The sequence below is a fragment of the Bombina bombina genome, chromosome 1, assembly GCF_027579735.1.
Source record: "Bombina bombina isolate aBomBom1 chromosome 1, aBomBom1.pri, whole genome shotgun sequence".
In the NCBI taxonomy this organism is placed as follows: domain Eukaryota; kingdom Metazoa; phylum Chordata; class Amphibia; order Anura; family Bombinatoridae; genus Bombina; species Bombina bombina.
The window spans coordinates 989,193,979-989,207,439 of record NC_069499.1 but is presented as its reverse complement, the minus strand read 5'-3'; positions in this window follow the sequence as shown (position 1 = coordinate 989,207,439).

Below are 13,461 nucleotides of genomic sequence, written 5' to 3'. Positions count from 1 at the left end.
ATTCAATTGTATGAGGGACATAATTGAATGTAATATTTCCTGTCCCTTCAAAAACTAATATGCCTAAATGTCAACTAGGAAATGTATCCCTTTATCTGTATGATTGATCACAATCTGAGTCCTCTCTAGCACAAAGTAGGGGGAATGTATATTAAATAAACATCTTAAAAAATAGGACATGGTGAAAATTGTCAGACACATTCAATATATTATGAACTATTTTCACATTATTCCTCCTATGATTCTTAATAGCATGCATTGTGCAAACTAACCTGGATGTGTGATCTTTAAAAGTTGATTCTATTGAAAATATCAGTTTATCTTCATTATGTGTCATATACATCACTTTCCAAATAGAGAATTGTGAAATAACATCTAAAAGAAAAGAGGAAACATAAGTGTTCCCATAGGATGTAGCCTGCATCCCCAGTCTTGTTTCATAGAATTGTGTACACTTACCATGTGAACGCGTCTTTGTATGTTTTTCAAAGTCAGCACAGTTGAAAGATAATGCCAAAGACAGGATCACATAGGTATTCTTCACTTTCAAACTGGTATTCTTCACTTTCAGTCTGTAGATGAAGTCAATCTCCCTAATGTTAAATAAAAAGTGTAAATCAAATCTCTAATAAAATGGTACATAGTTCTGAATCTGTCCCATAACACTACCTATTTCCTAAAATGTGTATAGCAATAGCTTACTAAGCGTATGAAGCCTCTTGTGTTCTGTTCTAACAATACATTGTGAAGCTGACTCACATACATTGTCCATACTTATCCTCTGATGTATGCGTTGTCAATTCTAATGTGCTTCAGAGTATCCCTTTATCTGCTATCTGTGGCATTTATCCCTTTCAGAATATCAAAAATCTAATAATGTCTAAACTAAATACTACATGTAAACTAATTGTATGCCATATTATGGATCAATGGGCCAAATCCCACCTCCCCCAGTTTCGGTCTATACATTGTGTATACTTACCATCTGATGTTGTCTTTAAAAATCAGGTGGCAAAGTCATCACAGGAGCTAATGCCAGAATCATATGATGTACAAATTACCTATAATAATAAAATATATTTTAGATTTTTCTATAATCATTTCTTGAACAATCCTAACATGTTCACACAATTCTACTTTCATTTTACTCAAAGTCTCACATATTCGCAATGCTCCTATATAATGTATAGTATTTACCGTCTGAAATGGTGGTTGATGATGTTGGCTCTGACATTGACCCCCCTCGTCCCGGAAATGGCCCCTCTAGAACTGGGTCATCCTCCTCATCTTGGAGGAGGTCTCAGGGCACCTGGACAGCCTGCAGCATCCCAGCCCGCTGAGCAATGTTATGAAGGACGCTGCAGGCTATAACGATCTTCGCCACCTTACCAGGTCTGTATTGGAGGGCTCCTCCAGACCTGTCTAGGCATCGTAACCGCATTTTGAGGAGCCCAAACATCTGCTCCACTATAGCCCTGGTCCGCTTGTGCGCCCGATTACAGTGCACCTGGGCCTCGTCTGTTGGGTTATGCAACGGAGTAATAAGCCAAGGCCAGCTCATGTAACCCGAATCACCTATAAATAATGAACATTACAAAATGTCAATATTACAAATATCTTAGAAATTATGATATGAAAATAAATTTAAATAAAAATATACAATGCATTTGTGTATACGAAAATCGCCTAAACTATACATTTGCTGAAAGAGAGAAATAAATGGTTAAAGCGCATCCTATATCTGCACATTTAAGCTATGACCTGCTACATATATGTTTGTTTCTAAAATTAGACATTTGCGGAAAGAGACAATTAAATGGTTAAACCTCATCCTATAGCTGCACATTTTGCACATCACACAAATACAACTGTTTTTGAACATTACAGTGGCAATTGTCTAACTTCTGAACCGTGTTGTGCACAAGTACTCACCAACGAGCCACCCATGGGGAAACTGTCTGTCCTCAAACTGCCACAACCGTGACGACTGTCTGAGGATGCATGAATCATGACTAGCCCCAACGAAATTCGCACACACCTGCATTATCCTCATCCGTGCATCACAAACAAGCTGCACGTTCAGACTATGAAAGTGTTTGCAATTTCAGTAGGGGATCTCTTCTGCTGGAGCATGCAGTGCTATGTGGGTGCAATCTATTGCTCCCAAAACATTGGGCATTTGAGCTATTGCATAGAATTCACTCTAGAGTCTCCTCCAATCGTCCTCATTTTGAGGGAATCCTATGTAAAGCTTACAAACTCGTACCATGGCGTTCAGAAACTTGTCAAAAACCACAGAGAAGGTACCCTGGGACAACCCATGCATGTACCCCTCTGAAGGCCAGGACATGTATGCAGCATAGCATCTTTGTCATGCCAGGGATTGCAGTCTGCATACGTTTATGTGGCTCCAGATGAGGTTTAAGTACTGCATAAAGGCCCATGAGTTGCTCTCGATTGAGCCTATACTTGTCATAAACCTCAAAGTTGCTCATGTTCTCAAAGGTGGGCCTGACCCTTTCAACACGAGGACCGCTGATCAGACTTCCCTATGCCTCTCTTGGGGACGCCGATCCCGCCTGATTTTGTTGTACAAAACTTGTCCAACAGCACCTGCACAAGCTAACTGCGGATCATGCATATTTGCCAAGCCAAGCAGCACAAAGCCAAACAGCAGAGCAAACGCACAAGGAGTAACAAGGTATGCAAAAACACAAAAGCGATTTGATACAATGTCGATCACCAGGGACACTTTGGCCATGTTGTTTGGGAGATTTATAGTGAATAATGTCCAATGGTAGCGTGTTCGTAATGATTGCTGATTGTATCCACTTGATTGTATGTGAGCGGAGCGAATGCTTTCAAAGTGGGTGGGTTTTTTTTGTGTTTGGTGAAATTTTGTTTATCCCCAATAAATCCAAATGTGAAAGTGTTAAAGTGTAAAATGTAACATATACAGTGCATTTTCGTGATGTTTGTTCATATGCGTAACAAATACTTATTAAACGCAATGTTATAGTGAAAACCACAGGTCCACGTTAACATGATTGAAAGTGCATAATTGTGCATAATGTGTGCATAGACATGGCATAGAATCTGCTTGATCAATGTTGCTGTAATACTGTTGCAAAACGATAAAGTAACGGCTGGCATCTATAATATTCTATATATAAGTGATTGACGAGATGTCAATATTTTACTTGTCCCATTGAAATCTCAATAATAATGAAGATCTTCCAACCCTCTCATCTACGTATATGTAATATTGTAATATTGAGTGAGAAACTGATGAAAGGGACGGTACAGTCCTAATGCTGTAATCTGTATGGTTGAAGCTTAGAATGATGTCATCATATTAGCTACATGCCTGTCTAGTTTGCAAATCTTCGTTCTCTTGTTATACTTTGCAACATTCTTATTGTGTGATGATTAAAAAGATAAATGTGTGCTTTGTTGTTGTGCGATGTGTGTTATGTACATATACATATGTATTGTTATTCTCTCCCACATATGTTCATTTATATAAAGCAGTATAGCATTGTTGTTCCTTCCAAAAAAGTGACAGCTATTAAGGATATCTCATAATTAAACTGAATTCCTAATGTTATATTATGGTTAAATCGTGATGTTAAAGGGACACTAAATAATGTATCTTTCCTGATTTAAAGAGAGAGTCCAATGTTAACCAACTTTCCAATGTACTTGTATGATGTAAATGTGTTCATTGTTTCTATATCGTTTGTTGACTAAAGAGCAATGCACATGTGTGAGGCAATGACAAAAGGCATGTATGTGCAGCCATCAATCATCATCTGGTGAGCCTATCTAGATATGCTGTTCATCCAAGCATATGACTTGAATACAGGAAATGCTATAATAGACGTAAATGAGACAAGTGTTTAAAATTGCCTACTGTTTGTGAATAATGAAACCTTAACAAGTATTTTTTCTGACCGTTTAAATATGATTTAATTATTGAAACCGATATCGTATTGGTGATGATAGAATTGATCGTGATTTATACTTGATGTAATGTAATTTCGTAAAATAATTTGATGTTGTAGTGATGTTCACACAAGTAAAACCCATAACTCCAGTGTCAAATAGTCTATTTCTTGATCTATTTGCCATAGCGGGACCAACGCAAGAATGAATGAATTAGCACCACAATTCTAACACTGCTATTACGAGTTTTAAAGGAGAAAAATATTGCGTGTGTTACGGAAATCTGCCGGTCACGTGCACAAGCACGTATTCCCCATAGAAGTCAATGGAGGCAAAAAATTGCAAGAAAAAAACTTCCAACACTTGTGTTGAGCGTAAAGTGAGTGACGTCATGTCCTGCTGTGAAAAAGTACCTAAATCGTGTTAATTTCATATTTAAAATAGTTTTGTGTATGTAATGTGCTGTATATTTTTTGTATGTATCTAATTCTGTATTTATGTGATGCTATTTGTACATAGATGTAGCTAGATGAGTGTATGTTCATGTATGTCTATGTAAGTCAATGTAAAATCGTGTTTTGTACCTTTTTTTTCTAACACCCGAGATCTCATATCTTTCATCTGTTATATTTCTTTTTCAAAATACATTATGAAAAAAATAAAAAATTGCAGAGTGTTTGTATGAGTTTAAGTGTACTTTTAATAATATTTTTTGAAGCGATTCGTAAATGTTTTTGGTAACGATCTATAAATAACTACTGGTCTGGGAGAGCGTTCTGGATTTGAGTGTAGATGGTGATTTTTGTGGCGCTACATAAACTTGTAATAGCAGCGTTAGGGAAAATGAGGCGTTATGTCCCATAACGATGCTATTTGAGTCATAACACAAAACTTGTAATCTAGCTGAATGCAAGTGAATTACTTTATAATTGTTATATGTAATATTTATTTCAGGCCCAGGTATACAGGGAGTGCAGAATTATTAGGCAAATGAGTATTTTGACCACATCATCCTCTTTATGCATGTTGTCTTACTCCAAGCTGTATAGGCTCGAAAGCCTACTACCAATTAAGCATATTAGGTGATGTGCATCTCTGTAATGAGAAGGGGTGTGGTCTAATGACATCAACACCCTATATCAGGTGTGCATAATTATTAGGCAACTTCCTTTCCTTTGGCAAAATGGATCAAAAGAAGGACTTGACAGGCTCAGAAAAGTCAAAAATAGTGAGATATCTTGCAGAGAGATGCAGCACTCTTAAAATTGCAAAGCTTCTGAAGCGTGATCATCGAACAATCAAGCGTTTCATTCAAAATAGTCAACAGGGTCGCAAGAAGCGTGTGGAAAAACCAAGGCGCAAAATAACTGCCCATGAACTGAGAAAAGTCAAGCGTGCAGCTGCCAAGATGCCACTTGCCACCAGTTTGGCCATATTTCAGAGCTGCAACATCACTGGAGTGCCCAAAAGCACAAGGTGTGCAATACTCAGAGACATGGCCAAGGTAAGAAAGGCTGAAAGACGACCACCACTGAACAAGACACACAAGCTGAAACGTCAAGACTGGGCCAAGAAATATCTCAAGACTGATTTTTCTAAGGTTTTATGGACTGATGAAATGAGAGTGAGTCTTGATGGGCCAGATGGATGGGCCCGTGGCTGGATTGGTAAAGGGCAGAGAGCTCCAGTCCGACTCAGACGCCAGCAAGGTGGAGGTGGAGTACTGGTTTGGGCTGGTATCATCAAAGATGAGCTTGTGGGGCCTTTTCGGGTTGAGGATGGAGTCAAGCTCAACTCCCAGTCCTACTGCCAGTTTCTGGAAGACACCTTCTTCAAGCAGTGGTACAGGAAGAAGTCTGCATCCTTCAAGAAAAACATGATTTTCATGCAGGACAATGCTCCATCACACGCGTCCAAGTACTCCACAGCGTGGCTGGCAAGAAAGGGTATAAAAGAAGAAAATCTAATGACATGGCCTCCTTGTTCACCTGATCTGAACCCCATTGAGAACCTGTGGTCCATCATCAAATGTGAGATTTACAAGGAAGGAAAACAGTATACCTCTCTGAACAGTGTTTGGGAGGCTGTGGTTGCTGGTGCACGCAATGTTGATGGTGAACAGATCAAAACACTGACAGAATCCATGGATGGCAGGCTTTTGAGTGTCCTTGCAAAGAAAGGTGGCTATATTGGTCACTGATTTGTTTTTGTTTTGTTTTTGAATGTCAGAAATGTATATTTGTGAATGTTGAGATGTTATATTGGTTTCACTGGTAAAAATAAATAATTGAAATGGGTATATATTTGTTTTTTGTTAAGTTGCCTAATAATTATGCACAGTAATAGTCACCTGCACACACAGATATCCCCCTAAAATAGCTATAACTAAAAACAAACTAAAAACTACTTCCAAAACTATTCAGCTTTGATATTAATGAGTTTTTTGGGTTCATTGAGAACATGGTTGTTGTTCAATAATAAAATTAATCCTCAAAAATACAACTTGCCTAATAATTCTGCACTCCCTGTAGGACTAGTTGGAGTTATGTTCCTATTTAAATATAAATATGTACTTACATATAAAAATATAATCAAAAGCATTTCTCCAATATTCCAATTAAGTCTATGCCTAGGGCAGAACTAAATATTACATATATCAATAAATTGAAAAAATAATTTTTCATAAATTCAATGTATCTTTGATTTGTAACCTATATAGCTCCCGTGTCTTTTTCTCTAGATGCATTCACAGGTAAGTAGCGCAGGTGTTAAACGTAACTTTTATAGTGTAAAATCAGGTTACCATAGCAACAAACTGGTTATGGCGTAATTTTCTAGAAATCAAGGGTCGAATGGAAGCGTCAACACAACGTTGACTTACACACACAAAAAATGACTGTACGCACTGCACAACATATTTCAATGGAAACCTGGTACTAAAATGGAGCCCTAAACTACATTTATTTGTCTGCAACTTTGGTAGCTTACGGCTTCATTTTTAATGACACATTTTTCCATTTTATTCCCTTGTACATTTATTGAAAGTTATAATTCAGCACCACTTGTGTTTCCTTGAGTTGGAGGAGGGGTGAAGCCAATTTGATGCTATACAACCAGCCCAATAGATTATAATAGGAGTGCACTCCCAACTAAAAAGCATTAGGGCAATAAAATGTTACAATGCTTTCAAATAATTTCAGGAAAATATGTTTACTGTCCCTTTAAGAACCATATGTAATGAGCTGGAGTAACTAATGATATCTTAAAATGTATGAAAGGAAGATCAGCTAGGAAATATTATTTTCATTTAATCCAAAACTGCTTTTAATCTATGATTATCTTCATTCCGTGGACTTTATCACAAAATCATTTTGATTGGCTACCGTTTGCTAAAACAAAACCAGGCATTATTAAGCTAACATTAAAAACGTTATTAATTCTCCGAAGACCCATACTCTCTATGACCAGTACACACTGAATTATAGCCATTATGATGACAAGCACAAGATATTGAGATAATAAATCATAGTCCAAAACAAAGGCACATAGAAAGAGGAAGAAATATAGAATCCAACAAAACCACACAAAATCATATAAAACAATTTAAGGGATTAAAGAGCCTTTTTGTTAATACCTGAAAAACCACTAGGAACCTCCATTTGAGAAGTCCCAACCAGTTATGGCAAAAGACAAAGAGACTCACCAGAGCTGGGGTAAGACCAATCATGGCCAAGTATATTAAAAGTACTATCTAACCCATACCATAGGAGGTCAAAACATCCCCAAACTGGGAACCAGCAAATGAGCACCCGTTGCTCCAACCATAACAGAGGCCTGAAATCCCAGGCCACCATCTATTCAACATCATCCGCCCATTCAGGGTGGCTGTCACCAGCCACCATATCCAGGGTGTAAAGAAAATTGATTCAGACTCTGGCTGAGTCAATAGTAAAACCAGCGGATCTGCATATGAGCTGGCTCAACTAAACCTACCCTGATGAACAGACAATCAGCAACCTTATGGAAGGCGTTCGTTAACAGCTGCCACCTAGGGAGGGTGGGAAAACTGGAAGGAAGGAGTTAGAGGGCAATCACGTGCAAATCAATGAAGAAGATAAATACTGACAAAAATAGCCAACTCCTTATACTGCAAGATTGTTGTGACTAACACTCACCAAGATCTTTAATTCCTTAACCCAGGTTGTTAACCCTTAAATGCATTCCACAAGGGTTCTTCAGTGGCAGTATTGTCTTTTTTGCTTAGAATCCAAACCTTTTTGAAAATGAATTTATTTTCAGGGTAAAACAAGTGAAATGGCCAGTCTTTCCATTTTAAGGGGACATTTTGTTAAAATTTGTAAAATGTTGTAAGTGTAGGATTTGCAATATTTGCAGGTTACAGGGTTTGCTTTTTGGCATTTCTAGGGAGCATAGCACATGCTCAATTTTACAGAAAAACAAGGGCTGTTTATTATGCTTTTAACTCTTTCGATGTGCATGTTGAAGCATTCTTGTCTTGCACATCGCCTGCTCTTTCAAATGACGGTGGCAGTACATGGAGGTTTGCTTGGGAATGGATCATTATATGTGCAAGAGACCCCTAATAAAATTTATTTTATACTAGACAAGTATCTCTCAAAAAAATAAATGAATTTTGTCTGTATAGTCAGGTGATCCCTGTGGTAACACTTTGCCAGAAAAAAAAGTGATATTATTTTTGTACTGTACAATGGGGCCTCTCTAATCTATATTATAACCCCCAAGAGCCTGTATGGGCCCCTATTTCACATGTGGCTACCCATGATGACAATTTAGTAAGGTGATCACGTAATAACTGATCACTTGACCAATATTTGTAGTATTTACTAAACTCTAAGGCCTAGATTTGGAGTTTGGCGGTAGCCGTGAAAACCAGCGTTAGAGGCTCCTAACGCTGTTTTAGGCTACATCCGGTATTTGGAGTCACTCAAAAAAGGGTCTAACGCTCACTTTTCAGCCGCGACTTTTCCATACCGCAGATCCCCTTACGTCAATTGCGTATCCTATCTTTTCAATGGGATTTTTCTAACTCCGGTATTTAGAGTCGTGCCTGAAGTGAGCGTTAGAATTCTAACGACAAAACTCCAGCCGCAGAAAAAAGTCAGTAGTTAAGAGCTTTCTGGGCTAACACCGGTTCATAAAGCTCTTAACTACTGTGCTCTAAAGTACACTAACACCCATAAACTACCTATGTACCCCTAAACCGAGGTCCCCCCACATCGCCGCCACTCTATTAAATTTTTTTAACCCCTAATCTGCCGACCGCCACCTACGTTATCCTTATGTACCCCTAATCTGCTGCCCCTAACACCGCCGACCCCTATATTATATTTATTAACCCCTAACCTGCCCCCCACAACGTCGCAGCCAGCTACCTACAATAATTAACCCCTAATCTGCCGACCGCAAAGCGCCACTACTTAAGTTATCCTTATGTACCCCTAATCTGCTGCCCCTAACACTGCCAACCCCTATATTATATTTATTAACCCCTAATCTGCCCCCCTCAACGTCGCCTCCACCTGCCTACACTTATTAACCCCTAATCTGCCGAGCGGACCGCACCGCTACTATAATAAAGTAATTAACCCCTAATCCGCCTCACTAACCCTATAATAAATAGTATTAACCCCTAATCTGCCCTCCCTAACATTGCCGACACCTAACTTCAATTATTAACCCCTAATCTGCCGACCGGAGCTCACCGCTATTCTAATAAATGTATTAACCCCTAAAGCTAAGTCTAACCCTAACACTAACACCCCCCTAACTTAAATATAATTTAAATCTAACGAAATTAATTAACTCTTATTAAATAAATTATTCCTATTTAAAGCTAAATACTTACCTGTAAAATAAATCCTAATATAGCTACAATATAAATTATAATTATATTATAGCTATTTTAGGATTAATATTTATTTTACAGGTAACTTTGTATTTATTTTAACCAGGTACAATAGCTATTAAATAGTTAAGAACTATTTAATAGCTAAAATAGTTAAAATAATTACAAAATTACCTGTAAAATAAATCCTAACCTAAGTTACAATTAAACCTAACACTATACTATCATTAAATTAATTAAATAAAATACCTACAATTACCTACAATTAAACCTAACACTACACTATCAATACATTAATTAAATACAATACCTACAAATAACTACAATGAAATAAACTAACTAAAGTACAAAAAATAAAAAAGAACTAAGTTACAAAAAATAAAAAAATATTTACAAGCATAAGAAAAATATTACAACAATTTTAAACTAATTACACCTACTCTAAGCCCCCTAATAAAATAACAAAGACCCCCAAAATAAAAAATGCCCTACCCTATTCTAAATTACTAAAGTTCAAAGCTCTTTTACCTTACCAGCCCTGAACAGGGCCCTTTACGGGGCATGCCCCAAGAAGTTCAGCTCTTTTGCCTGTAAAAAAAACCATACAATACCCCCCCCAACATTACAACCCACCACCCACATACCCCTAATCTAACCCAAACCCCCCTTAAATAAACCTAACACTAAGCCCCTGAAGATCATCCTACCTTGTCTTTCCATCACCGGGTATCACGGATCGATCCTGGCTCCAAAATCTTCATCCAACCCAAGCGGGGGCTGGCGATCCATCATCCGGTGGCTGAAGAGGTCCAGAAGAGGCTCCAAAGTCTTCATCCTATCCGGGAAGAAGAGTAGATCTGGACCGGCAACCATCATCTTCCAAGCGGCATCTTCTATCTTCATCCGATGAGGACCGGCTCCATCCTGAACACCTCCACCGCGGACCCATCTTCATCCGGCGACGTCCAACTGAAGAATGACGGTTCCTTTAAGGGACGTCATCCAAGATGGCGTCCCTCGAATTCCGATTGGCTGATAGGATTCTATCAGTCAATCGGAATTAAGGTAGGAATATTCTGATTGGTTGATGGAATCAGCCAATCAGAATCAAGATCAATCCGATTGGCTGATCCAATCAGCCAATCAGATTGAGCTCGCATTCTATTGGCTGATCGGAACAGCCAATAGAATGCGAGCTCAATCTGATTGGCTGATTGGATCAGCCAATCGGATTGAACTTGATTCTGATTGGCTGATTCCATCAGCCAATCAGAATATTCCTACCTTAATTCCAATTGGCTGATAGAATCCTATCAGCCAATCGGAATTCGAGGGACGCCATCTTGGATGACGTCCCTTAAAGGAACCGTCATTCTTCAGTTGGACGTCGCCGGATGAAGATGGGTCCGCGGTGGAGGTCTTCAGGATGGAGCCGGTCCTCATCGGATGAAGATAGAAGATGCCGCTTGGAAGATGATGGTTGCCGGTCCGGATCTACTCTTCTTCCCAGATAGGATGAAGACTTTGGAGCCTCTTCTGGACCTCTTCAGCCACCGGATGATGGATCGCCAGCCCCCGCTTGGGTTGGATGAAGATTTTGGAGCCAGGACCGATCGGTGATACCCGGTGAGGTGAAGACAAGGTAGGATAATCTTCAGGGGCTTAGTGTTAGGTTTATTTAAGGGGGGTTTGGGTTAGATTAGGGGTATGTGGGTGGTGGGTTGTAATGTTGGGGGGGGGGTATTGTATGGTTTTTTTTACAGGCAAAAGAGCTGAACTTCTTGGGGCATGCCCCACAAAGGGCCCTGTTCAGGGCTGGTAAGGTAAAAGAGCTTTGAACTTTAGTAATTTAGAATAGGGTAGGGCATTTTTTATATTTTGGGGGTCTTTGTTATATTATTAGGGGGCTTAGAGTAGGTGTAATTAGTTTAAAATTGTTGTAATATTTTTCTTATGTTTGTAAATATTTTTTTATTTTTTGTAACTTAGTTCTTTTTTATTTTTTGTACTTTAGTTAGTTTATTTCATTGTAGTTATTTGTAGGTATTGTATTTAATTAATGTATTGATAGTGTAGTGTTATGTTTAATTGTAGGTAATTGTAGGTATTTTATTTAATTAATTTAATGATAGTATAGTGTTAGGTTTAATTGTAACTTAGGTTAGGATTTATTTTACAGGTAATTTTGTAATTATTTTAACTATTTTAGCTATTAAATAGTTCTTAACTATTTAATAGCTATTGTACCTGGTTAAAATAAATACAAAGTTACCTGTAAAATAAATATTAATCCTAAAATAGCTATAATATAATTATAATTTATATTGTAGCTATATTAGGATTTATTTTACAGGTAAGTATTTAGCTTTAAATAGGAATAATTTATTTAATAAGAGTTAATTAATTTCGTTAGATTTAAATTATATTTAAGTAAGGGGGGTGTTAGTGTTAGGGTTAGACTTAGCTTTAGGGATTAATACATTTATTAGAATAGCGGTGAGCTCCGGTCGGCAGATTAGGGGTTAATAATTGAAGTTAGGTGTCGGCGATGTTAGGGAGGGCAGATTAGGGGTTAATACTATTTATTATAGGGTTAGTGAGGCGGATCAGGGGTTGATAACTTTATTATGATAGCGGTGCGGTCCACTCGGCAGATTAGGGGTTAATAAGTGTAGGCAGGTGGAGGCGACGTTGTGGGGGGCAGATTAGGGGTTAATAAATATAATATAGGGGTCGGCGGTGTTAGGGGCAGCAGATTAGGGGTACATAAGGATAATGTAAGTAGCGGCGGTTTACGGAGCAGCAGATTAGGGGTTAAAAATAATATGCAGGGGTCAGCGATAGCGGGGGCGGCAGATTAGGGGTTAATAAGTGTAAGGCTAGGGGTGTTTAGACTCGGGGTACATGTTAGGGTGTTAGGTGCAGACGTAGGAAGTGTTTCCCCATAGCAAACAATGGGGCTGCGTTAGGAGCTGAACGCGGCTTTTTTGCAGGTGTTAGGTTTTTTTTTCAGCTCAAACAGCCCCATTGTTTCCTATGGGGGAATCGTGCACGAGCACGTTTTTGAGGCTGGCCGCGTCCGTAAGCAACTCTGGTATCGAGAGTTGAAGCTGCGTTAAATATGCTCTACGCTCCTTTTTTGGAGCCTAACGCAGCCTTTATGTGGACTCTCAATACCAGAGTTATTTTTATGGTGCGGCCAGAAAAAAGCCGGCGTTAGCTACGCGGGTCCTTACCGACAAAACTCTAAATCTAGCCGTAAGAAAATAATTATACATTTGTTTACAGTTTTTGCCACTGCTTTCTCATATGCCATGAATTATAAATGTAATAATGGCATATTGTGAATCTGCTGGGCCTGCTGAAAAAAAGAATATATAATTTGTGTGGGTCATTTGCTGAAATTTTACTTACATTATGGTTTAAATGTAGGTAGCAAAAAAAGCTAAAAATTGGCTCAGCACTGTGGTGAAAAAAAGGCTTAGCACCAAAAGGGTTAATATTGTTGCTGTGGATAGTTGTTTTCTTTTATATACTAACTGGATATTTCTCTCATAGTACTTGTTAGCTGCATAGTATTTCTGCTTTGGGATTTGAGAAGCCACAGTAATAAAAAGTCATATGTCATC